Here is a 26722-nt window from a genome sequence, read left to right on the forward strand (position 1 = left end):
TCTCCAGTTTCTGCTACACTGCAGCAACACTGGCACACTGATGAGGTGAGGTTGACTGGATACCCTCATTTTGGCCTGCGCGTGCAAAGAAGATCCGGACACTCATGGGGAAGCCAAGGTAGGCAGCACGTAGGACCATTCCCTGGAGTTCGGACGAGAGGCTTCATGGCCAGGTGTGTTCTGAGGAGTAACTCCACTTGGGCATCTCCATTGTAAAATAGAAAAGGAAGGGGGCTCTGCTGCTTCCCCTTTATTGCCACCTCTTGTGAGATGTAATCGGCTTCATAAGTCAGGGTGTTTCACTGTGCTTTAAACCCAAAGGCCCATAGATGCTTCTATGTGCTCTGAGTAAGAGTCGATTTGCGATGTTGATTTTCAAACAATCTGGAGACCTATGTAGTATCAGCATAATTAAAAACAATGATAATTCAGATAAATAAAGGTAACTAGTTATGGCAAAACTTAGTGAAAATCATATAGGAGAATATGGTACTCGGGCAAGGAGGGTCAAATAAGACTAGGTTTACTAAAGTCATTAACAAATATACTGAAAAAGTAAAAAATAAATAAAGGGTTAACTGATTTATGGGAAACCCCTATTAGATAATGCCAGGTATTAACTGCAATCACTGTTGTACTATGGAGTTAGGCAAGGTGTTGGACTATGACTGTGGATGTGAAGGCCAATTAAAGACTTAAGATTGAAAACATTTTGGGACAGATTTACAGGCCCCTTGCGCCGCCATTGCATCACTTTCTATGAGCAACGGCAGCACAACCAGCGCAGCCAATTTACAGCTTGACGCACCTAGGGAGATGTGTCACGTTATAAAGCCCTGCATCACATTATACCTGCACCAGGTATAATGTATGCAGGGTGGGCGTTCCCACGCAAAAAGCCATGTCGAACTGACGCAGTGAAATTTACAACATTTCACTGCATCACTCTATGCCTTCACTGCGTCATAATACCTACGCCTGCTCAGACCAGGTGTAAGGAATGACGCAGGGCTTTTTGTATAGGTTTCACCTGTTTGCTATGGCACATTGCTGGAGTTGCGTCACTTTCATGAGAAACTCCAGCAATGCGTCACTTGTGGGTCAACAGATGCGTCAGTGTTTCTGACGCATCTGTTAATCCTTGCACCATGGAGCACTGTATTGTAAATACAGCGCATCCATGGTGGCGCAAGGACATTTGGCACTGGCGTATGGAAACTGACGTATCTATGCAGATGCATCAGTTCCTTCAGCCATGAAAACTCTTGCAGGATTTCACTCGAATTGTAAACTCTCCTGACACTTTTCAGCCCCTAGAACATTTGCTAGGAGACCGACGGTCCATCTTTGAGCCAGGGGTTGGCACAGAATAATGCTTGTCAACTTAATGAAGCGTATGAAAAATGGTTCAGTTGTTTTATTAATACTCCTGGACCTTTTAATACCATTTATCCTACTACTCCTCTGTAATGTGCTATTGCTCCAGTGCACTGGTGTTATCCTCCCTGGTCCCCCCTCCCATCTTTGGTCAGCTGTGCAGTTATTGCACAAGCTGTTGGTTGAGTTGTGGGAGAGTAGCCCACATTTATGAACACATTCTTTCCCTTAATGTAATACTAAAGAGGACACAGATGACCTCAGGAAGCGACATTACCAATCAAGGATTATCTTGCATTATGGACCCATGTTATTTTCCTAAACACAACAAAAATTGGGGCCATGTTAAGGTGCTCATGAAAGGGGCCGAACTGGAAATCAAAATTAGACCCTACAAACATGTTCCAACCAGCCCCACACTGCACGAGACCACAATTAGAGTGGCGCTTTGAGGGCTTGGTTGGTCTTGGTGATATTTTTGTCCACCCTAAGCGTGGGAGGGTATACTCAGACATTTGTAGTTTGGTTTGCCCTGTTCCCATCATGCACTGGGACAGGAACAGACTAATTTGCATACAGCCAGGTTCTGAAACTGGGATGGTGCGGTGAGCTAAAAAACGGTGTTGGATCTAGCCCGGATCTCTTGACTGGGTGAGAGCTTTCTGCTTAATTCAGAGACTCTGTCCCTCACCACCCCTTGTTGTAAATATTTTTGTCCACCCTAAGCGTGGAAGGGTATACTCAGACATGAGTCCCTTGCTCATTGCACCATCAGGATTCAAGCAAACCGGGCCGAAGACGGCTGTAATGCCAGAAACCGGTCCCCGGGAGCTTGTTTCCTTCCCAGTGTAAGAATTGGCTTTTGTAGGTTGGTTTGCCCTGTTCCCATCATGCACTGGGACAGGAAGAGACTAATTTGCATACAGCCAGGTTCTGAAACTGGGATGGTGCAGTGAGTTAAAAAACGGTGTTGGATCTAGCCCGGATCTCTTGACTGGGTGAGAGCTTTCTGCTTAATTCAGAGACTCTGTCCCTCACCACCCCTTGTTGTAAATATTTTTGTCCACCCTAAGCGTGGAAGGGTATACTCAGACATGAGTCCCTTGCTCATTGCACCATCAGGATTCAAGCAAACCGGGCCGAAGACGGCTGTAATGCCAGAAACCGGTCCCCGGGAGCTTGTTTCCTTCCCAGTGTAAGAATTGGCTTTTGTAGTTTGGTTTGCCCTGTTCCCATCATGCACTGGGACAGGAACAGACTAATTTGCATACAGCCAGGTTCTGAAACTGGGATGGTGCAGTGAGCTAAAAAACGGTGTTGGATCTAGCCCGGATCTCTTGACTTGGTGAGAGCTTTCTGCTTAATTCAGAGACTCTGTCCCTCACCACCCCTTGTTGTAAATATTTTTGTCCACCCTAAGCGTGGAAGGGTATACTCAGACATGAGTCCCTTGCTCATTGCACCATCAGGATTCAAGCAAACCGGGCCGAAGACGGCTGTAATGCCAGAAACCGGTCCCCGGGAGCTTGTTTCCTTCCCAGTGTAAGAATTGGCTTTTGTAGTTTGGTTTGCCCTGTTCCCATCATGCACTGGGACAGGAACAGACTAATTTGCATACAGCCAGGTTCTGAAACTGGGATGGTGCAGTGAGCTAAAAAACGGTGTTGGATCTAGCCCGGATCTCTTGACTGGGTGAGAGCTTTCTGCTTAATTCAGAGACTCTGTCCCTCACCACCCCTTGTTGTAAATATTTTTGTCCACCCTAAGCGTGGAAGGGTATACTCAGACGTGAGTCCCTTGCTCATTGCACCATCAGGATTCAAGCAAACCGGGCCGAAGACGGCTGTAATGCCAGAAACCGGTCCCCGGGAGCTTGTTTCCTTCCCTGTGTAAGAATTGGCTTTTGTAGTTTGGTTTGCCCTGTTCCCATCATGCACTGGGACAGGAACAGACTAATTTGCATACAGCCAGGTTCTGAAACTGGGATGGTGCAGTGAGCTAAAAAACGGTGTTGGATCTAGCCCGGATCTCTTGACTGGGTGAGAGCTTTCTGCTTAATTCAGAGACTCTGTCCCTCACCACCCCTTGTTGTAAATATTTATGAGGTAATGCAGCCAGCACACAGCAGTTTAGCTTGCGTTGTGCTCTTTAAAAGAAGCTCACTGAATGGCACAACTATCCACACTGTAGGTCAACTTTTACTGAAGGAGCTACCGAACCTGCTCTGGCAGGCCATAGTCTTCAAGAGTCTTTAAAAGGTCAAAAGCCCACCCTTTTCATGACTTCTAGGTTGTCAGGATACTGCAGCCCACCAAAATACTACTCAGTTTATGTGCTTTCAAAATTGATTTGCATTAGTATTTTCAAGTCGTTCAATCGAAAAAGCACTGGTTTGCCTTTGTTGCTTAACCAGGGTTTTATTCTATTCCACAAAACCCCCCCAGATCAAATTTTAAACTACAGGGGGCATGAGATTTAATTATGTTACAGGTGTACCAGTGTTACTTGCTATGGGCATTACCCTTCTAGCTCTCACTATATTCCAAAGGTACAAATTCAGATTAGCTGCTTGAGCATTTAAAATCAACCTAAAGATACTCACAGTTGGGCACAACATTTTCCCTGAGCCCGTGCTGCATTTTACAGCAAGACAATTGAAAGCATTAGGTTGCAAAAAGTAGGCTGGTTTTTATTAAGACTTGTACTTTGAACTGACATGGACCTCTTATCATTAGAAGTTGGGTCTTAGTGCTTGCATGAGGGAGTTAGGCGACCGTTGCTTTAATACTCAAGGTCGAGTTTGTCAGAACAATTTGTGTCAATCTTGGCCTCTGAGATTCCAGAAAGTTCTTTATTCAACTTCTCTGTTTAATCCCCTATAGTTGTACGGAGTCTTTCATATCTTCATACGGTGGAGAGCTCCAACTGGTGTGAAGTAGTTACTTTCTGAGCTCATTTGCAATAGAAAGTGAGGTCATGGCTCTTGTTTTGTCCTTGAAAGCGTTGAAGCAAAGTTATAATGGATTGCCCCATGGGACTAGACATTCTAGTGGTGGTGCTGATGGTACTAGGTGGCCCACTTTTTCCACCCAGTAACTCCTCCCAGGTGTTGCAGCTACAAGCCATTACTTTTTAGGGCACTTAATTGGTCACTGGGTTCATACTGACCCAGGATTCTCATCTGCTAGGAGTCTTATCGCTTCTACTGATACTTAAGGTTTGAAGCTGTATTTGAAAATGTAGGTACGACAACTACCTCTGGTGGCTTGGTTGAACAGGGACTGATGAGAGGCTAAAACATAATTGAGAAACACTACAAACAATAATTAAAGAAAAATGCAACGCAGGCATGTACGAAAAATATAAATGTTTCTTGATAAAAAACACAACTCTTTTATGTAGTTAACATATTCAGTTTATTATTTTTGCTTTAGAAGAACTTAGTGTCCACTGGAAAGTCTATGTGCAGTAGCCAAGATAGGTTGTATAACTCTATATCTTACTTACTTGTAAGGCAATAACAAAGGATCTCCACTTCTGTCTGCCTTGGGAAAGTTTCTGTAAGCTGCCCTGGCTGTGGTTTAGGCTCTTAATTTCTGTTTCCAGAGTTTGCCTCTCTTCAATTTGCCTTATGGGGTCCAGTGGGCAGTTGTTCTTGTGGTGGAGTCTTGTTCTCTTCTGATGGTGTGTCCTATCTATCTCCATCTTTTCCTCATAATTATGGGGTCCATGCTCTCTTGCTTGCATCTGGTGAGCAGTTCCTGGTTGAATATGGTTTGCCGGCAAGAAAATGCAAACAATTCTTCTCAGTTTACTGCATTGGAAGGCTTAAAGTTTGGTTATGTCTCTTTTTGTCCCATGCCAGCATTCTGATTCATTCAAAAGTGTGGACAGAATGCAGCTCTGGTAAATCATATGCTTGGTGTTAGCACTGTACTGAGATTACTTCCCCACATTGCTCAGCATCCTGAAGGCATGCCGGTCATGTTCAGCCTGCTATTGAAGTCCCTGCCCACTCTCTATCATGTCTAATAGTACTATCTATGAAATCAAATTCTTCAGTCATGGCTAGCTTCTCTCCATTCACCTTGATTGGGGAAGGGTTCGGAATGTTTGTCATGACTTCTGATTTCTCCATGTTGATCTTCAGGTCCAATTGCTGTGCATAGATGTTGAGGTGAGACGTCTTTTCCTGCATATGGTGGTTTGTGTTAGAGAGCAAGGATTGGTAATCCGCACAGTCAAGGCCCTCCGTTGAAGAGAAGAATGTCCACCTGATGCTTTCTGGCTTGGTCTTCAGTTTGTTTCACCTCACCCAGTCACAAACTAGACTACAAAGCAATGCTTATATAATGCATCCCTGTCTTATACTGTTCTTGACTTCAGGGCTGTTTCACTAACTCCCACTCTGCATATAATATTATGATAGAAGTTATTGATAAGAAGAACTATTATCTGCGGTAGGCATAGGCTCTCGCTATGTGCCAGAGGCTGTCATGGTGGATACTGTCAAAGACTTTGCCATTCCATACACTGCTCTATGATGTTTGTTTTGTAGAGGAAGGATCTGATCAAAACACCATCGGCCCCTACAGAACCAATCCTTTTAATGTCTTAAGTGCTTGTTCATGCCATCAGAAATGCACTTTATATTGATTTTTGCCTGGATTGTACTTGAGATTGACACAAGGATGATTCCATGCCTGTTATTATAGTTGGTAATGTTCCCTTCTTTGGAGTCATGGTGATGATGGCTTGGCACCAGACATCTGTTACTTTCTTTCGCTTCCAAATCGATGTAAACTTTGGTTGGAGTATCTTGGCTGATGTTTCAGGGTCTTTCTTGAACATTTCTGCATTCAGATTATCTTAGTCAGAAGCATTTAATTTCTTGAAATATCAAATGAAAGTACCAACTTCTTTCTGTGGTAGATCGATGTTCAGAACTAACCTGTCTCTGCTTCCTGGATGTCCACTTTGTTTGTTGGTACTGATCTATTCAAGATTTATTTAAAGTGCTCAGCCGAGCATGCTTCCTGCTCTTTCTCAGTTGTGAGTAGTTTGCCTTGCTTGTACATGACAGGGGTGTTGTATATTGCACAGAATTTACCACAGACTATCTTTGTGATCTTGAATACCTTCCCCTGTTCTTACCTACTGTCTGCTCTCGTCATTCTTTTAATGTCTATGGTTTGCATCTATGTACTGTTGCCTGTACTTCTCTGAGGAACTTTTTCAGGTGTGGCCTCAAGAAGTTTCATTTTTGCTGCCCTCAGATCTTCAATAGCTTGCTATGTGCCTTGCCTTATCCATTCATGGTGGCCTGCAATTCGGCCACATCGAAGCGTTGTCCTAGTGTCTTGCATTCCATTTTTCTGAGAGCGTCTGCTTTACAAGAAGCAGTCACTAGATTGTGATCATTGCTGGAGTCTGCTTCCCTCCTCACTCTAACATCTTGCAGCGAGCATCTCCAGGTGTTGCTTTTCATTAAGTGGTCAATCTGGATTCTGCCTCTGCCATTGGGTGAGCACAAGTTTGCTTGTGAAAATCACAGTGGTGGAAGAGAATCCTTCCTATGACCATATTTTTTGTGATGCAAAATTCAAAAAGTCTTTCTTCATTGTCGTCCAATGTTCCACAACCCTAATTTCCCATGGCTCTATCATAGTTTGTGCTGTCATTTCCCACTTAGCATTAAAGTCTATCATCACAATCTTCAGGTCATTGTTTGGCATGGTTTCATGCTCAGCTTGGATCTTTCGGTAGACTATGTCCTTGACTGAGTCATTTATTGGAGCATAGCACTGGATAATGGTGGTGTCGATGTGTCTGGCTTTTAACCTTGCTGTCATGAGTCTGCTGTTGACTGGCTTCCACTCAACTATGCATTTTTCTAGATCATGGTCATATTCCCTTCACAAGTACAGTACAGTTTCTCATGTGGTGGTTTTTCTTCTACCTAATCCAGTCCATCTACTTTTGCTGACCCCCATGATGCGTAGATTGTAGCACCTCATCTCAGATGTTGCCTGAGCCAGGTTTCCTGTGTTATACATAGTTCGTACATTTCAGAATGAGATTCTGATCTTGCACTAGTGACTCCCTTTCATCATTCTACCTGTAGTTTCCTTGTGGCTTTGACTACTGGCAATCAAGCATGTCTCATGCAGAGACTCTAGAGGTCCCTCATGCCCAGAAGAATTAGTAGTTCTTGTTCCTATTTTCATAATAAATGCATTTTAATAGGAGAAAGTTATTAGCCTTCTTCCCAACCAGTAGAATCTGCCTTGTCTGGTCTCTTCCCTTTGACCTGGCCTTCTTGTTTGACTCTGCCAGGAGACTAACTTCCCAGAAGCATAGCTCTCCAGGTCAATGAGACACGCAAGCCCATTGACCAGCCCAAAGTGGTGATCTTCCGAGGAGCATGGCTCTATATTTAGAGTGATACTTGCCATGATTGGTATAGGTGGATGCAAGAGTAGTAATAATATACTAGCCATGATGCTTTAGTGGTAGAGTTTAAACTGGTTGCATTATTACTAAAGGTAATTATTTTGACACCTTCTACCACTACAGCATCATGGCAAGTAGAGGATTACTCTTCTTACCTCCACCTATATTTAACTTGTGAAGTAATGACTAGGTTGATGCAATTGACACAATCTTATTGTCATGCAATATAAGGAATGAGGTAGAGCAGGGGTATACTACAAGGAGCAAAGAGGCTGAAATTGTACTTAAGATATATAAGAGTGAACAAATGTTTTTTCCTCCCGCAATGCAGTTTGTATGTCCTCTGAAATATCACCCTGTTTATTTTCACCTAATGGTCTCGGATTCTAAACCCCCAGGGCATCACCTCTAGTACTATTTGTCAAAATCCATGAAAGTCTGGTCGAGGAACCCCAAAAGTGCTGCTCTTCTTAAATCCTGGGACATGGGTGTGTGTGACCAAGATGGTGGACTGCTGGAGAACCTTCGCAAAAACATTGGTATTCATTGCGGCCCTGCCGAGCAGAGGGGTGATGATGTTGGTTGTGCTCTGAATGGGAGCAGCCCTCCTTGGAGTTCCTGGGCATGCCCAAGGTCTCCGGGCTCCTCCAGCAGCGAGAAGGAGAGCTGCCATTTTGAAACACTCCAGACGGGGTGCACTGCTGCTGCCTCTGCCCCCACCTGCTCTGACACACTTGTGCAGCCAATCCCTGGGATTTGCGGAACCTGCTGCCAGGAGCCTGGCTGCCACAGTCCCCCTTGCTTGGCATGAAGAGGGGCCAGAGACATGAAGAGAGACGATGCCAAAGGGGAGAGCTGCACCGCCACTGCTGCCGGGACCCCCTGTCCACTCTCATACACTTGAGCAGCAGCTAAATGAAGGTGCTGGGCATCTGACAATAGGGACCTGTCTGTCACGGTCCTTTGGCCAAGGTGGAACGCAGCCGGAGGGGAAGAAGCTGACACCCACCCGATTGTATAGCATGGTGGGCCCCCTCATCTGGAGCAGATACTGTGAGCCGGAGGGTGACTTTGTGGGGGAGATTCATAGGTAAGACACACGGGGTCCTGCCAACATACTGACCTGGAGTGCTTGTGGGACTGCGAGTTACTGGGCCCATAACAGCCCAAGGTGTGATGTAGAGAGCAATTGCACTTCCATTCATCTACTACCAAGGGTGAGTCTCCTCTGGCGTTTCCCAGCAGACCATGCCACCCCTACTTGCCACAAGTGAGTTGTTGGACGCCCACCCCTGGGTCTACCTGTGAGCCTGTGTGGCAGCTAACTGCAACAGCCGCCTCTGAGCTCAGGCATATGCATGGAGTATGGATGTGGAGAACCATGAGCACCTGGGAAGATCTCTTACCGCCTGGGGCCTCTCATTAGTGCAATTGACGCCCAGACAGGAGTGGCCCTCCTCTGCATGGGTTGACCCAGGAGTGGGGTTTTCCCTCTGAAGAAATATGGTGGCCCACAGAACAAAGAAGGACTTCACACTCAAGGACATGCTCTCTAAGGCGGCTGAGAAAAAGAATGAACCCCAGGAGGAAGAGCCAATGTGGATCATTAAGCAGCACAGGAGGTGGAGCTGAAGTGGATGACCTTCTAGCTCCAGTTACTGGACTGTTCATGGAGGCCGTCTTTGCCAAGCTCTATGAGGACATAGCAGTGCTCCAGGGTGATGTGGCAGTGGACATCAAGGAGGTTAAGAAACATGTGACTGACCTAGGTCAACGGGTGGAGATGCCAGGAAAGAAGAACTAGAGAACCATAGACAAGATTTAGTGGAATTCTGCAGGATATATTTGGGCCTGCAGCTCCATGTAGAAGATCTTGAGAACAGAGTGCACTAATCCAACATTTGCATTAAACAGGCCCCTACGCAAGCTGACACTGGGGGACCTGGAGACCTACGTATTTGCTTATTCCACTACGTGCATCCGGGGCTGGCTGAGAAAGAGATTTTGCTTGACCACATGCATAGAGCGGTCTGATCCACTCCTACGCCTGGGCAACCTCAGGACATTTCATCTTGTGTCCACAGGTACAGGTTGAAGTAAGCTATAATGGCAGCGGCTTGGGAATGGGAGTCCGTGCTGTTCGACGGAACCAAAGTGTGGCTCTATTAGAATATGTCTCCTATCCCTTTACAGTGATGCTGCTTCTTCAGACTGATCACTACTTTCCTCTGGGAACACGCAGTAAACTATAAATGGGGTCACACGTTCCTGATCTTTGTATAGAATTGTGAAACACATGTGATCCGCACAGTGGAGGAAAGCATAGAGAACTTTGGGCTGCAGACATCTCCGTGACCCTACCACCCAGGGGAACCATGACCATCCCTGTTGCAGCATTCAACTTTTAAAAGTAGGCAGCGCTGCCACACAAGGGGGGCAACCTGAAGCCTATACTAGATGACAGTCAACGAGAATGCAGCGCACTCACCCAGCCACTCGAGGATGCCACCTGGGACTCCACATCAGATTGACTCTTCCCCACTGAACTCCAATCTATGATAGCCCCTAACCCCTATGAAGATGTCAAGCCCGAATAAGAAGGCGGACTGGCTGCTACGGCCAACATAGCTATTTAGGACATGCACCAGGCTGATGTGGCCTCAATCCAACCTGGCTCGCCTACAAACTTTGAAGCAGTTGCAGCTGGGAGTCAGAACCTTGGACTATTGGAACTCCCATGAAGGGAGTGGTTGTTTCTTTAGTTGTTCCACCCAAGTTCATTATCCTCTCTGGCCAGGAGATCCCCCACATTGCTTCCTCTGCACTGCTACCTCTGCTGACTCGGGACTTCATATCTAAAGTTAGATTTCAGGTCTAAAGGTAGACTTTAGGTCTAAACTTAGACTTCAGTTCTACATTTACCTTTGTGAATCAGACCCTCTGTCTGTGAAGAAAAGCCCGCCTAGTATGAAGAGGATTCACTGGCCAGCCACAGGACTGCCTGCTTGCATCAAACCAAAAACCATATTGCCTGTCAGCATGAATATCAGAAGACGCAGATCCAGCAGACCAGGACAGCAAAAACATGATGCGAGCAGCCACGTGTAGTGATTGCCAGTCATGCTAACGCATCTAAACCAGTCAGAGAAAATATATTACTTTCTTCCCTGAATCATCTAGTTCCGTGGTGCATACATTTGACATTAATGGTTTTGAGTTCACATATGTGACCTTCACCACCCCAGCTCCATATTATAGTATATTGTGAGAAGGTCCAAAGATATTTGGGATTTCATTTTAACCCTTGCCCAGTGTGGTGGTCCCGCAACTGTTAATCAAGCATCAGCTCTTGACTAAGCACTTCTTTGACTCCTTTAGGCCCTGAAACTCCTTATCCATGGCCAAATAATATCACAGGACAAAAGGGCAATCTCAGAGAAAAAAAAATCCAACCATGAATTGTAGATCCTGAAAAACAGCCATTAACAGGTTAATCATTATCATTATGGGGAATGACTGAAACCAGTGATGCAGGAATGTCAGACTAACACAACGTGTATGAGGCAATTTATTCAAACATGTTTTACACTTGATTGGAAGGGGTTATGCAAATAATACCCTCCAGTTTAAATATTTAAATCAGCTTCACGTGTAAATAGCTTGATTTGAGTGCACAAAACACTATTATTTTTTTTAGCTTTGGGAGTTTTCATAAGCCTTGAGTGCTGGAGTCCTGGTTTGAGCTTAATTCTTCGGCTTCCAGACTATGCTGACCCACAGCACAAATAAATACAAATCAATTGGTCTAAGTTTGTTTGGTCACCCTGTTAACAGTGTCAATCCGTGGGAAGCTATAAATTACAGTCTCCATCTTCTCCACAAAAGGTGATTACAATTAAAAACCTAAAATATTATCATGCTCAGTTAAAGATCCAAATGAAAAGAAAGGTAGAATATGATAGAATCTAATCACTCTTCAAAGCAGCAAATTATTTCAGAGAGAAGACAAGGCACTTGTAAAGCCTGATACTGGGAGCACAGTAATAAAAAGCTGGAACTACTTTGTTAAAAAAAAGCAATATCCTTTATTTATGAGGAGAGTTCCTATCTCATAATCTCCTGTTACAAACTTCGTAAAGTCTCTCTAAGAAATTGGGTTATTAGTTGCAAAGGATGGGAGTCCTTTACAAGTAACAGGTCCACAATTGTGTGTTTACAGGAAACTAAGTACCCCCTTGTAGCACTTGACTCTCTCAGGGTAGCGAAGCAGAGTAGTACAAGACCAACTGAGGGGATATGGTGTGAGCCAGCATGCCTAATTCACTGGAACACAATAACAACGCTCCATAAGTTATTGCCCAGTCAGTGTTTTTCCTTTAAAAAAGGAAAAGTACTTTTAGTACACACTCACTGCTAAATCGGAGTTCTCACACTCCAGAGCCCAAGAGCAAAAGTTCCAGCTCTGGGAGCCTTTAAAACAAAACAAAAGAAAAGTTCTACTGTGGGCAGGAATTCAAACACCTTCAACTGTTTTAAATCAGCCCTCAGGGTGGTGCCGCACTTCCTAAAAACCCCCAAAGAACCTTGTTGGTGCCCCTGTCTGTCGTGGGGCACCCACATGCAGGACAAATATGCAAATTAGCCTTCATGGGGCAAGGTGGGGTGCTCCAGATTCTTTAATATGTTTGCCAGCTGTCTTTCAAGTTGTGGCCTCTTGCAGTGTGTCTTTTTGTTAGTTGTCCCTTTCTTATTTTTAGGTGCCCCGGTCGCACCCGGGATGCCAAAAGCCTGATTATCAATGAGAGCTACAGCTGGAGCACCAAGGGCCAGATGACCCCTACAGGCTCCCTATGTGCACTGCACTCATTTGTGCGGTGTGTGAGAACTGGCTTGTGCTTCCTGTCTCCTACTGTTTGTCAATGTGGGCCCCCTTCAGTCACAGGGGAAGGGTTCCCCCAGGAACACCTTGGATTACGTCGGACAACCAGGGTTGGGGTCCTCAAGTCTGTGGACTGTCTTGGAAGGGGGCCCTATGCATGCCACTTACCCAAGAGAAAATGAAAAGAACCGATTGAGCCAGGCCCTGACTCACCCTGTGGGGTAAACAACCTTTACAACAAAACTTTTACAACGCACTACCATTACGACGCAACATTTACAACGCAAACCATTACAACGCATTGCGCTGGGGGGCGCTCTAGGATAGGGAATAGGTTTAATGTACTATCCAACACCTTCCCTACTATCCACGGGGACTGGAGTTGGAATAGTAAATTAAACTATTCACTATCCAGTGCCCCAAAGCACTATGCGTTGTAAAGGCATGCGTTGTAAAAACCGCGTTGTAAAGGCATGCGTGGTAAAAGCATGCGTTGTAAGGTCATACATCCCCCTGTTGCGATAGTAGCAGTGGAGCACCATGCAATGCTTTTCTTTTTCAGCATGTTTTTCAAAATGAGTAAACTTTGAAAATGCATATCTTGGGAACCACTTGTACACTTTTGTCCATTGTGGGCTCAATTTGCTCCTGGTAGCCAGACCTAGTCACAAGAAGCATTATCATCAGGACACCTGGCCTCTTAAGGGGTGCATTTAGTAGCAAACTGGATTTTCTGGCTCCCTGCACCAGTCTTCTCCACTGTCTGGCTCCTAGTGCTTTTCTCCTGCTGGTAGGGGCATAATGTGCAACCCCTCTGCAAGCAACCTGGAGAATACCCTGCTGACCGCACTTTCCAGGCCCCATTGCCTCCTGGTCATCATGAAGGGTACTTTGGGGGCATTGGGGTCCAGGTCATTTTCACCCAACTCATCCTCAAGTGGTTAAAGTGGCCAGCACTACTGGCCCTGGAGAGATTCATCCTAGACCTGAGGTTCAGCTGGAGTTAACAGGGCTGATTCACAGAACTAATATCAGACAAGATCCTAAACTTACTACTTCTGGTATTCACAGAAGGCACTTATGATTTTTGGTGTTCACAGAAATCACTTATGACTCCTAACTTTACGTCTTCAGTCAGGCTCGAATCTCCGCACCCGGACCATACTCTCTGCACCTGGACCATACTCTCCTGCTAAGGCCATACTCTCAGGCTCAAGGCGTAATCTTTGGCTCAGGTCGTAAAAAGTGTAATCAATGGGCTGGAATGCAATTTTTACAAAAAGGAACATTAGGAATGTGTGATAAATGGTAGAGGAGGTCATGAAAATTAGTCTGGGCAGGGAAAAGGCTATGGCCAGACACTACATAACCAAGAATATGAATCCTTTGTATCATGGGCAATATGCTCTCCCATGAGTGTTGACTGTAGTGTCAACAATAAGGGTCAACACTAAGGGCACTCCCCTTAGTGTTGACTGTAGTGCTAACACAGCAGTCAAAACTGAGAGGAGCTCAAATTGTGCACTGCATGTACCAAGATGCAAAGAAGCAAACTTTTCTGGGTTATGTCTGGCCATACCATTTTCCCTGCTCAAACTATTTTTCATGACCTCCGCCACCATTTCTCACACATTCCCAATGTTCCTTTTTGTAAAAATTGCATTGCAGCCCATTGATTAACATTCAATGAAATAATTTCAAATGTTGGCTATTCCCGAGCCTAGTAAGTTAAAGATTTGAGCAACCTTAAAAAACTGAGGTGTTTCCCATTTTTTTCAAACATTTATGCACACCCAATCAGTGGTGTAGATAGGCATTAGCTAAACCTGTGTTTGCCACCTGCAGCGGCCGAATCTGCGAGTGGGGGTGGCAATTTCTGCGGCATCAGGTAAGAGTCTGGGTGGGAGAAGGTTTCTGCCCCCAAACCTCGTGTCCCTCCAGCTCTATATTGCTACGCCACTGCACCCAATCAACCCTGTCTTTGACCCCCTGCCGTGATCATCTTTCACCCTCCTCGGGGGAATAGGAATACCTTTCACCTGAGCCTAACAGCTGCAATGACACCATAGAGGCAAACTAGCACGATTAGGAACTAAGTGCCTTTATAATGTCCATTTAATTACATTTTATTAGACAGTGTTTGCAAAAAAGTCTCTGCTTCCTCTGCCAAAAATCAGAGGTGGGTGTAACTGCCATACTTCTCTTTATTGTAATTGCTCATAATTACCGCAAAATGACTCGTAATTATGTATCACTGAATGAAAAACATAATACAGCTTTTAGCACTATTCTCTTGTGGCAAAATGTGCCCTCATATACAAATGTGGAGAGGATGCATTTTGCACTCAGGAAATAGCATTAAATGCTAAGGACATGAACAGCAGCAGCCAGCAGCTGCTTGCTCTTTCTTACCTTGTTGTTCCTACGCACCTGTGGTAGAATTTCTGCCCCAAAGTACTCATAATTACTCAAGCTGGCATAATAATGTAATTTTGGTAACTTCACATCACAAGAGTAATGCGTAATTACTGCAATTACTCCAATTGCTCTGACGTAATTAAAATGTCTCTGAGGCCTACTGAAAATACTTATTTTTCTTTACTGTCTATACTCATATTCCATTTTGAAGGGTGCTGCAGGAAAATTGCATAGCCTAATACCCTATATCTGGGAATAAACAGGCACAGCTGCCATCTTCTCTAATCAATTCTCTTAGATATATCTTGCCTACACTGAATAGGTATGTAGTTATATTGGATACGTTTACACAGGTCCAAGGGTATTCATCAATAAGAGGGTATAAAAGAATATTAATTAGAAACAAATCAGTTCTGGTATCTTTTCTAAATTTAATTAAAGGCTCTCTGTGAATATGTTGAATTTTATCGACCAGATTCTTATAAGAAGGAAGATCAGGATAATGATTCCGAGATATAAGCGCTCTAGAATGGGGTGGGGAGGGGCTTTCAGTGTGGCTGCTGCACACTTATGGAACAAATTATCCTGCAGAAATTGCACGTCAAAACATCAAAACTTGAAAGGTCATTGTTGATATTTGCATTTTGTGAGACACCAATCAGTCTAATACTGTTTGCTTCTGGATTTTTTTTAAAACTTCTAAAGATTAGCCCCTATTTTCATATGCACCTCTTGGATTCCCCTATGCTGTATGTGAGATGAGATATGTAAATCCTTAACCTGACCCACATTTGAGTAATTGAATACCCAAATATTGTTTCTTATTGCTGAAATTCTAAACTTAAACCAACAATTTGGGTGGTCAATATTACTTCAGAGTTTTGCATGTTTTCACTCATATCTCAATCTAACTCTTCTACCTCTTGACCACTCTCTTGGGAAACTTGGACAACGTATTCTTTTTTTTCTCCTGGTTCTCCCTCTATTCCACTCTTTATGACAAGGAAACTATTTAAGAAGGTGAAGTTTATTTTTATTTTTCACATTTGTAGAGCGCTCTGTTACCCGGAGGTGTCCTGGCGCTAGAAGGATAGGCTGGTGTGAAGGAGCGTGCTTACAGAGTGAAGAGCCAAGTTTTAAGTCCTCTTCTAAAGACCATCAGGTCCTGAGTTTGTCTAAGCACAAGTGGGAGTTTATTCCAGGCCTCTGCCGCTCCAAGAGAGAAGCTCCTACCACCCCAGCGAGCTTTTTTAGTTCTGGGGACTGTGACCAGGGCCAGTTGTCCTGACCTCAGAGTTCTTGCTGGTTTGTGCCAGCGGAAAAGAGATTTCAGGTGCCTGGGGCCTGTATCGTGGAGGGCTTTGAAAACCGTGCATACCGCCTTAAAAGTGATTCTTTTACGGATGGGTAGCCAGTGTAATTTTACCAGATCTTGGGATACCGAGGAAAATTTTGGTGTGTCAGTGATAAGGCGGGCGGCTGCATTTTGCAGTAGTTGGAGTTTGTTGAGAACGCTCTGCTGGGCGTTTAGCATCAGACTGTTGCAGTAGTCTAGGCGTGAAAGCACTAGACCTGTGACAATTGTTTTCCTATGTTTCATCTCCAGATATGGTAGAATTTTTCTGATGGTTTTAAGTGTGAAGTGAAGAGAGGAGGAGAGGGCATTCACCTGGGATTTGAAGGTCAGGGTGGAATCCACCAGAATCCCGAGATTCTTCACTTTGTCCACCGGCTCTGGGAGAGGTCCCATTTCGTCTGGCCACCATCTCGGGGACCAGAAGTTATCTTTGGCACCAAAGAGCAGGACCTCGGTCTTTGAGGAGTTTAGTCTAAGACAGCTTTGAGCCATCCAGCGTCCTACTTCAGACATGCAGTTTCTGAATCTGTCTGCGGTGTTTTCTGTGTTGCCGGGAAGAAGGGACACCACAATCTGTGTGTCATCGGCGTATGCCGTGAGTTGAAAGCCGAATGATCGAATTACCGGGGCGAGGGTAGACACATATACATTGAAGAGGGTTGGGCTTAAAGAAGGCCCCTGGGGGACACCACAGGGAAGTACAAAAGGGCGTGATTCGTAGCTGCCCAGTGCCACTGTCTGGGATCTGTCAGATAGGAAGGCTTGAAGAATTTTTAGAGCCTTTCCCTGAATTCCACAGGCCCTCAACCGGTCCACCAGTAATTTATGGTGGACCGTGTCGAAGGCCGCAGAGAGGTCCAGCAAGATCAGGGCTGCTCTGCCCCCTGCATCCATCACCAGCCTGATATCTTCCATGGATTTAATCAGGGCGGATTCCGTGCTGTGCTCCTCCCGAAATCCATGTTGGGAGGAATCAAGTACATCTGCTGATTTTAAGAAGGAACTAAGTTGTGCATTCAGGTGACCTTCTATTATTTTGGCCGGGAGGGGGAGTCTGGCAATTGGGCGATAATTATTCATCTCAGTGATGTCTAGATTGGTTTTTTTTAGCAAGGGTAGGATGGAGGCTTGCTTCCACCTTGAGGGGTATTCACCTATCTCCAGCATCTGGTTAAGGAGAGGAGTGAGGCCCCTGGCAATTGCATCTGGTGCCAGTTTCGTTATCGCTGTAGGGCAGGGATCGTGAGGGGAGCCTGATTTAATTTTTAGTAGGCGACTCCTGACTTCCTTTTCCGTGATGGGCAGGAAGTATTGAAGCGTAGTCTCAGATCTAACGGGATCAGCGGTCTCCCTCAGTGAGGGGGACTTCACTAGCTTGTCTAGGGGGAGAAAAATGTTCTCCACCTTCTCACGGAAGAAGGTTGCCAAACTTTCGCAAAGTGTCAGGCTTGCTGGAATTTCAATGGGTTTGGGGTTGGCGAGGGAGGCGACCGTAAGGAACAGTTCTTTAGAGGTGTTGGCGGCGTCTTCTATCTGTCTAGTAAGAAAAGCTTTTTTCGCTTGCCGGATTTTTTCCTTATAGTGTCTTTGTTCCGCGTTGAGGGTTTTCTTATCCGATTCCCTGTAATTTGAACGCCAGATTTTTTCAAGCTTTTTGCACCTGATTTTAATTTCCCTTATTTGATCTGTGAACCACGGGGCGGCAGGCCTAGCCCGAGTAGAGTGAGTGGTTTTGGGGGGGGCTAATAGTAGGCAAGCCTGGTCCAGCCAGGTAGTATAAGACTTAGCCGCTTCCTCCACATTGTTGGGAAGAGGGGTCAGGGAATTATTTAAGGCGTTGTCTAGCGAGTCCCCAGTTATGTTTTTCCATTTCCTAACTAGTTTCGGGATGATTCTTTTGTTGCCTGGTTTTTCAGGAGTGGTGAGGGAAATTGCAAAGTGGATTGCTGAATGGTCGGACCAAAAAACTGGTAGGACCTGGGAGACTTTCAAATTGGGCAGATTGGAAAAAATCCCGTCTAGGGTATGTCCTGCTCTGTGAGTGGGATCAGTAACTAGTTGCTGCATATCGATCCCAGCAAGTAGGTCAGTAAGTTCCTGGGTGTCTGAGGATGTCTTGCATTCTAGGTGGAAATTAAAATCACCCAAGTTTATGCATACGTATTGGAGCAAAATTAGAGAAAGGTTCCACTAGAGCCCTTTTGCTACATATAGTTTCAATTTCTCTTCTGCTCCCTCTTTTCCGATTCAGCAGTGTTACCGTTTGGCATCTAACATACCTTCATGTCAGTATGTTAGGCTACACAGAGCCTCTCCCAGCTGGAATAAACCCACTGCTCTCACAGACTGCAAATTACCTTGGAATTTTGAATTAAGGTTCCATCTAGGCAGCTGGGCATTACTCCTCCGGCACCAATTCTGCATGTTCCTCTGCAGCATTTATGTGGAGAGAAGCAGGTCAAAGTGCCATGGAGGGAGACAAGTAAACTACTGGCTAAGGTTCAAGCCTGCAGCGTATCTTAGGCTTCATTCTGTACCCATGGGTTCAGTGGTTCAAGCACTGACCTGTCTGTACATATCCACCTTCCCCTACACAAAACACTGTTCATATTCAACAAAGTTAGCTTTGCACTATGTATACTTACGCACACAGAGGTTTTCGTTCAGAGTAGATCTGCTTCTGTGGACATTTACACTGTAAATGACAGCAGCAGGAATATATCCCTTTTGATAGTGCCGGAGGGGACATTGCCAGCAGCCCAAGATGGCTGCCGCTCAACCAGAACTCTCCCGGGCCCAGGACTTGTTATCCTGCTACCATCCCCATGACCTGCTGCATCGGCTTGCTGGTTGGCTCCAAGGCGATGCCCAGGGATGAGGTGCGTTGCCTGATAGGGACCCAGGACCGATGAGGACCTGTACTGTGGATGCGACTGTCTGCGACATCATGGCGGTCAGATCAGAACGGTCCGGGGGCCTTCTGCTCCGCTGCAACTGGCGAGTCGTGAGGCGAGAGAAACACATTGGCTGCCTCTAAGCTGGAGAAACACAGCGGCTGCCCCTGGGTTGCAGAAGCCGGTGTGGTGCAGGACATGAGAGAGTGCTTGATCGGCGGGAGCCGTGACCACGAGGACGGCGAAGCTGTGTATCCGCAGCGGCCCCCAGGTGAAGGTTACCAGCAGGATCGTAGGCCCTCCATAAACGTTCCCTACCTGTGTTTGGTTGCTAATGAGTAGAGAGGGGGTCCACGGAACGTGGCTGCCTTGACTGCCCCTGGTCGGTGTTGTGTATTGCCCGGTATTGCAGCTGCGGAGTGCTGTGATCTGGCGACTGAGGCCAGAGCGGTGTTGAGACCGACCGCGCAGCCACTCCTTACAGATACCTGGTGGGGAGAAGCTGAGGCGGGAATCTGCTGGCCCCCCTGGCACTTGATGGAGGAATGCTGTGCAGTGCCCGGGGGCTGACATTGGAGCCGGTGCTTTGCTGATGCGTTTGTGGTTTCTTCTGGCAACAGACTTTAAATGAAGTGGGTGCCGCTTGCATACTTGCAGAGCCTCATTGATTTGTTGGAAGTGCTGCACACCACAAATGATGAAAAAGGTAATTTCCTACAGCTGCACTTCACAGACAGTGGGTACGATTGGGCACATACCGAGTGAGGGCCTGCCCTGTTACACAGAGGCCTGCCCATGGGGGTGTGACGTGGCTTATGGAAGGACATCAGTGATCCTTGTTGCCGGGACAAGGGTAAAGCGGACAACCTATGAATCCCTGCACCCTCCCATTCCCCTCCCCCAAGACTGCCTGATGGGATTTGAGGGCTTCTCCTTCAATGGAGGAATGGAGTGTGGATACTGTCCACTGTACTAAATACTCCCTGATCGGCGATCCTTCACCTTTTCCCAAAGTGTTGCAAGAATTTGTGAATATCTTATCACTCCCACCACTGAAGGAGGTTATACTCGACACTGTCATTTCTGGGGACAGCAGCCACTATGTTTGGTAAGCAAATACAAATTTTAGCTATATGATTACCACCCTGCCCCCAGAATTGTTTCATCATAAAGGTGCTGCCAGGCCCTTCTTCCTGTACTACACTCCCTGACGCCCTAAGAAACTCCTTATAGACTGAGAGACAGAGGGGCCAGCAGTGGTGAATAACCAGTATAGACTGTGACTGCAGTCTTGCAGTGCACACAACGATCTGTGCAGTATAATCTTTATATGTCACCCCTACACTCTGTCTGTTAGTCTGCATCATCCGTAGTCCCGGCAAACCTGCCACCTAGAAGCCTATTATGGGACACTAAAACTAAGTCGGGCCCCTTTGGCACAGATCCCCTCTCACTGCTCACCATCAGAGAGTTCACTTTCCCACTCTGTGCCAGAGGGTGACACGACTCCAGCTCCCCTCATGGATAAATTAGATTTTATACTTCAAGAGAATCTTGAGCGGCGATGGTTCCCCAGCTGGGGGTGATCACTACAGACATTAGTCTACTGAAGGATGATCACTGTAAATTGACTGACACGGTAAATACCATCGAATCGATACTGGAAACTCTCACCCCATGCTAGAAAGAACACAACGCCCAGATTTAGCAGCTGCACCAACAGGTTGAACAACTCCAGGAACATGCGGGGGATGCTGAAGGGAGGTCCCGTCATAACAATCTCTGCATTGTGGGACTCCCTGAGGGAACGGATGGCCACTGCACAACACAATATATTGAAGACTGGCTCAGAACAGTGTTAGCCCTGACTGGTCTCTCCAAACGGTTTACTGTTGAGAGGGCACATCGGGTTCCCTCCAGAAAGCCCAGTCCTGTTATCGCCAAGATCCTCTATTTCAGGGACTGTGATGCTAACCTAAAAGCAGCCCGTGATAGAGGCCCTCTGCTGATCAATGTTTCAAAAGTTTCCATATTTCCTTACTATACAGTGGCTGTACAACTCAAACATTCCTCATTCCAAGACGTTAAAACCCACTTATGTACAGCTGACCTTACATATGCCCTTCTTTTCCTGGCTAAATTTAAGATACGATTTTGGTGGGATGGTTATTAGTTTTCAAGTGGTACGGTCAAGCGGTATACCTAGTTTGCCCCTCCATGCGCCCGGGACCACTTGAAAACTAATATGTATTCCAACAGTGGCCACCCTTCCCTCTAATCCCGTGCAGCCTAATGACCCTGATCTAGGAGTCTTTTTTACTTTCAGCGTAACCACCTCCGGGTTACAGCTTTTTCACCCTGTAACTATTTTTGTTAATAGGGTACAAAGGAATGCAGGTATGGCAGGGCATTAGTGTGCCCTGACCACCCATTTCCTTTTTTGGTCCTGACGAAAAACCGGTAATTTCCAATACGGTTTGAAACATGTAGACCTTTCACTTATCTACAGATACACACTGCCATAAATAACCTATTATTGTATCTACACACACGTTTTTAATATTGTCCAGTAGTCTTAAGAATAAAATATTTTTCCTATTAGTCATACCAGGACAATTTTTAACACACTTACTTTTTTCTTGCACTCATCATTCATATACCAGCTCCACTGTATTCCAGGTGTCGCAGCACACCTTGATGGCACTCGGCTGTCAAGGTGGCCCCGATGATGAAGCATGTCACCGACTAGGTCGGTGAGTGAGGGGTTTATTAAAACCAAAGAAGGACTTTCTTCTTTTTCCACTAGAAAACCATCCCACCAAAATCGCTTCTTGAGCCTTTTATGGTGGTACTCCTCTTTTATGTTATATAGATACCTAGCCTAGGGGACCAGGAGTACTTTCCGTCCACTCAGGTGGATTAATTCCCTTTACTCTCTCCATTTGTTTATTGTATAAATTTAAGATACTCCATGGGCAACGCTTCTACTTCTTTGATACCCCGGAGAGTGCCTGGGAAGGGCCAGAGCAGAAATTTCAGAACTCAGTGAGGCGGGGCCTCCGGGACGCGGTGCCACCAAAGTCTCAGTGTATCCCATGGATGCAGGACAGTGTCTGGGGAGCGCCTTCCCCACGTCAGGCCCTAGAGTGGCAGCAGGAGACGCTCTGCTCAGCACCAGTGCTGAGATCTACCCGTCCACCCATCAGTTCAGGTTCCTCGCAGAACAATGCCTCAGACTCTGATTCAGCTGGTAGTGTGGCTCTGTTCCCGATCGTTTTCCCCCAGCTGAGTAATGATCCAATGGAATGATCACTGAATATGGATCCTTTAAGCTTGAGCCTTAGTCTGGCCTGCATTTCACTATCGGAGCTTACTCACTGGTGTCTTTTGTGTAGCATTGGTTTTGTGATCCACCCTTTTTGTGACCCCCAGGTGTACTTTGTTGTGATAATACTGTATTTTGGGGCATGCACCTGGTTGGTCGGTAAACTTGCCCTTAGACCCTACTCTCATTGTTTGTTGTGTACCCGATCGTTTTCCCCCAGCTGAGTAATGATCCAATGGAATGATCACTGAATATGGATCCTTTAAGCTAGAGCCTACCGGCAGCCATTTGATGACAGGGTACCACCCCCCACCACCACCCCACTACCAACCGACCCCGGGGCACCGTGATGATGCTTGGTATGCGTTACAGACAGATATAAGAAGAATGAACTGTTGCAATGTGCAGCACATTTCACGTCCAAGAAGAACCATATAGGCCATGTATGCATCCTTGCCTGTTGTACACTTAAATGTTGGGCATGTGATTGTACCTGTATTCTGCATTTATTCTGGGTCCTAGTAGTTTGGGTTCTTCTACTCATGATTGTACCCCACTCACATCTGATGGGAGGGTCTGCCTATCTGCCCATATAGTGACTGCACATCTTATTTTACAGTTTCTATAAGTTCATATTTAGTTAAAAGTTTGCCTGAATGATGAAGAATCGCTGAAATGAGTATTGTGGTTTTTTTCTTGTTTGCTGTATGTGGTGGTCATTTCTCGTACTAGCACTAGGGGTCGACCCTGGCCCTGGGTGCTATATTTTTCTCAGTACTGTTATGTCGACAGTAACAAAGGCCTACAACCTTATCACTTAGAATGTCTGGGGCATGGGTTCAATTCACAAAAGGCACATGTACTTGCTCAACTGCACAGGTGACGCGCACAGATAGTATTCCTTCAGGAAACACACCTGGTGTCCTCTGAAGTGCATAAACTCCTTAAGCATTGAAGAGGGCAACTCTACCACACCACCTATTCCACATTTTTCCGGGGGTGGCTGTGTTGGAATGCAAGATATATTCTCAGGGATGTTATGTCCTCCTTCAGGGCACACTTAACGGGGAACAGGTCGTTCTGGGATGTGTATATGCACCCAACTCGGACCAGGCGGAATTCCTACGCGCCTGTCATCTGCAATGGCGGATTGATCACAACGCCCCTGGTTCCTGGGAGGGGATTTCAATACAGTGTTAGACAGAAACCTAGACAGCCCTCAAACCCCCTCTCCCATGTATTGTAATTTGGCAGCGATTGATGTTAGCTTTCAGCTGAAGCCATCTTGTTTTCGGCAGCCATCTTGTCTGCCATGTGCTCACCATGTGCTCTAGCCTTCCTTGCTGCTGTTTACTCTTGTACTCTGCTTATGGAGAGACTATATTTAGGTTCTGCTACTATGCACTTGCGCAGAAGACACTGTAACTGTTCATATATGTCTTAGTCTGTAACTGTCAGGATATTTTTACCGTAATTAGCAAATTGTTAAGCTCCGCCCTACTGTTGACTGTGCCATTTTATTTGACCTTTTATGTATGTAAACCTTCTCTTCTGTACTTGTACCGCCTTCTTCTGAGCCCCTGTGTGGGTATAAAAAGACCATGTTTCTTCTGTTCAGTGTGCTACTTTGTACACTACCGAAGGGTGTTGTGTGAATGTAGTTCCACCTCTTGAGGTTAATAAAGTACTTTTATTTCAGTTTCCGTGCCAACTTCTATGCTAATGGTCTGAGGACTTGTGCAGAGAAGGGCGAACCCCTAGCACTTGTAGCCTAGCTGAGGCTCACCACGACACAGGTGCGTCTGTAGTACAACATGATAAGGAATTGCACCGCTGGGTAGGCGAGTGGGACTGAGTGGTTATATAGAGAGACAGTAATATAGGTCTCCGTAAATGTTCCTTTTATTCTGACGTAAATAATTAATTTACTCTCTTAATTTCTATGCAGGTAAGTACTTGATCAATAATAACTCAGATCGGAAAGAAAAAACCAGAGTCCGTGGTGTTAGAGTTTCTAAGGGTTTTATTCCTCAAAAGGAATGGTCATGACCAGGATATCGGATTCTGACCACCACAGGGGTGTCAGAAGGGATAGAGAGCGCGCTACATTTTATTGACAATACATAGCTTATATACTTAATTCATATCATAAGCAACAGTGCAGGAGGCGTAACAGTTGAGAGAAGACAAGATAACAGTATACACGTGGTACTAGTACGTAATCAAGAGGCGTGAACTGGAGGTGTGTGCTAGAAACGTCACTGATAGGTGACGCAGGTGGGTGGCACCAAGCAGAAATGTGGCAATGTCAGCAGAAATCGGAAGCTTGGATGCGCGCGCAGCTGCATGACGTGTGATTGGAGGGGTGCAGGGGACTTGACATTTACACTGACGGAAAGAGACAGAAGTCTGGCATGTCAGATCAACTTGTACTTCTATCATATCTGATATCTGATGTTTAGGAACCATATTATCTGGGCGGAAAGGTCTCCAGGGCAGAAGCTATTCTATGCTAACTGTGGATGCGTGTATAAGCGCCTAAGTGTCTGCATGAGAAGCGTAGGGGGCACGGGGCCTTCCATGGAAGCATGGTAACAGAGGCTATGAATTACTTGCACTGGGACGGGTCGGCCCTTTGGCTCTGCAGCTGGAGAGGATGTTTACTGAAGCTAGTAGGCAGGAATGCATTTTCGAGGAGCAGAACAGATAACTCGAAGGTTATAGTCAGTCTTGGCAAAAAGCAGGCTGAGCTGAGCGCGAGGGGCCGCGCTGGAAGTAAGTCAGAGTTCACGGGTACAGAGGCAGCCTGGGCAGAGGCTGTCAGAGTCAAAAGCCAGAAAAGAGGCTCGATGGCAGAAATTCAGGGCCTACTTTGCCAGAGCAGAAAAACATGTAAAGTACACTACAAAAAGACGGTGGCATAGCATACTTAGGAACGGACCATTTAATCCATTCATGGTGGATCTGAAAGAGGACAAGTTAACGTTGGACGCAAATGTATTTGCGTCTTCATAGCTGGCACAGGAGGGAAGTTACATGCATTTTAAGCTGGTACATGGAGTCGGTGGGGTACGCGCTAGGGAACATAACATGACCAAAAATTTATATTTCCTCATTCCCTCCTTGTTCCCTACGGACCCTTCATGAAATCTCGATCCTCATGAATCGATCAGTTTGTTCTTGTAACATCATTTGTTCTTCTTTCTTTCGTTTACGTTTTGAGAGAAAACTGGAATGTTCAATACAAGAGGTGGCACACAGTCCACAAATCGCTGGCCCACACTGCAGGCACAGGCAGCAACTGAATACTAGGACTAGGCCAATGCCTAGGAAGGATAGGATCTTCCATCCCCAAGCTGTTAACGTTGTCCAGAACCAACCGGACCAAGTCCAGGTGCCTGGATCCTGATGTATCTGATTTGCAATTTTATGGAGACGTGTGATGGCTTGATATACAGATGGTGCGTTTTGTGGTATGAAAACACAGCAACTTGACCCGATGACCTTACAAGCTCCGCCTCTATCTGCCAAGATGACGTCAATAACAAGACGGTTCTGAAGGACAACAACCCGCATGGCGGACTGCTCTTCTGTTAAGTTACCTAAGGCGGAGGCAGTTTCATTCACTACTGCTTCAAGTGTTCTAGTTAATCTACGTATTAATTTACTATTCTGAACAGGTCCTAAAAAGAAAAAGAATCCTTTATTAAAATCGGTGTACTGTTCCCATGCCGTTTCTGTGTAGTCGACAAGTGGAATATCTCTTCTGGGTCTATTTTTTACTAGATTGGTATTTCTATGGTAATCAGGGGGAGCTAGGAAAACAGGGGGCAGAAGGAATGCAATGTAACAGGTACCATCCCAATCTGGAGGTAGACGTATGTATGCGGTATGACCACAAACAAAGTAAGAATGACTAATAGCTTTAAAGGACGATTTTCCATGATCGCTGAATTCGACCACAGTAGTGCATTTACTATGACCTAAGTGTACTGAACCTTTCTTCCTGATACATAATT

The sequence above is a fragment of the Lissotriton vulgaris genome, chromosome 5, assembly GCF_964263255.1.
Source record: "Lissotriton vulgaris chromosome 5, aLisVul1.2, whole genome shotgun sequence".
NCBI lineage: Eukaryota > Metazoa > Chordata > Amphibia > Caudata > Salamandridae > Lissotriton > Lissotriton vulgaris.